Below are 1,696 nucleotides of genomic sequence, written 5' to 3' on the forward strand. Positions count from 1 at the left end.
GTTCCACAGAGTAATTCCACTGTTATTAAATTGTTCTACATATGAGGTCGTATAGGATCATGCTTTTTATTGGGGGGGGTATGTGCTTATCTTTTGGATCTATCTTCTATGTAGGAGAGAAAACAGTCTTTGTCTTTTGGAGCCTGGCTTACTTTACTTAACATGATGTCCTTCAATATATCCATTTACCTTCGAACCATATGTCATTATTCCTTATGGCTGAGTAAAATTCCATTGTGCATATATATTACCACAATTTCTTTTTTAAGAAGGAATATACATATATGCATGTATTTTCATTTATTTATTTATTCACTTATTCACATGTGCATATATTGTTTGGGTCATTACTCACCCTTGCCCCCCTCCCCCACCATTCTAATTTTGTTGAGGAGAAGACATAAGCAATAATAAGAAAGACAAATAGGGATATTTTGCTAGTTGAGATAAGGATAGCTATACAGAGAGATTCCTAGCATTGCTTCCATGTACAAATGTGTTACAACCCAAGTTGATTCATCTCTCATTGATCTTTACTCTGGTTCCTGATCCCTTTCTCTTCTTGACCTCTGTTGTGTTAAGGTTTCTGTATTAGTTCCTCTGGAGCGGAGACATCAAACACTTTCATATTTTGGGTTTTCTACCTATTCCTATATCTCCCATATATGCTCTCCCCTTGTCATGTGACACAAGTCCAACAATATTGCTGTATTTACTCTAGATCTAAAGTCTGCATATGAGGGAGAACATATGATTTTGGTCTTCTGAGCCTGGTTAACCTCGCTCAAAATGATGTTTTCCAGTTCCATCCATTTACTTGTAAATGATAAGATTTCATTCTTCTTCATGGCTGAGTAAAATTCCATTTTTTTACTTCTTCATGGCTGAGTAAAATGTGGTGTAAATACCACATTTTCTTGATCCATTGATCAGTAGTGGGGCATCTTGGTTGTTTCCATAACTTGGCTATTGTGAGTAGTGCTGCAATAAACATGGGTGTGCATGTGCCTCTGGAGTAACCTGTGTCACATTCCTTCAGGTATATCCCCAGCAGTGGGATTGCTGGGTCATATAGCAGGTCTATGTTTAGATTTTTAAGACGCCTCAAATTTTTTTCCAGAGTGGCTTTGCTAACTTGCATTCCCACCAGCAGTGTACGAGGGTTCTTTTTTCCCCACAACCTCACCAAAACCTGTTGTTGGTGGTGTTTTTGATGATGGCTATTCTAGCAGGGTTGAGGTGAAATTTTAGTGTGGTTTTGACTTGCATTTCCTTTATGGCTAGAGATGGTGAACAGTTTTTCATGTGCTTTTTTGCCATTTGAATTTCTTCTTTTGAGAAAGTTCTATTAAGTTCAGTTATCCATTTTTTAATTGGTTCATTGATTTTGGGAGAGTTTAGTTTCTTAAGTTCCCTGTATATTCTGGTCATCAGTCCTTTGTCTGATGTATAGCTGGTGAATATTTTCTCCCGCTGTGTGGGTGGTCTCTTCCATTTAGAGACCATTTCTTTTGTTGTGCAGATGCTTTTTAATTTTATGAAGTCCCATTTGTCTATCCTTTCTCTTAGTTGTTGGGCTGCTGGGGTTGTGTTGAGGAAGTCCTTGCCTATACCTATTAGTTCCAGAGTGTTTCCTGCTCCTTCCTGTACTAACTTCAGAGTTTCAGGTCTGATATTTAGGTCCTTGATCCAGTTT

Source organism: Castor canadensis, chromosome 14 (assembly GCF_047511655.1).
Source record: "Castor canadensis chromosome 14, mCasCan1.hap1v2, whole genome shotgun sequence".
Taxonomy (NCBI): Eukaryota; Metazoa; Chordata; class Mammalia; order Rodentia; family Castoridae; genus Castor; species Castor canadensis.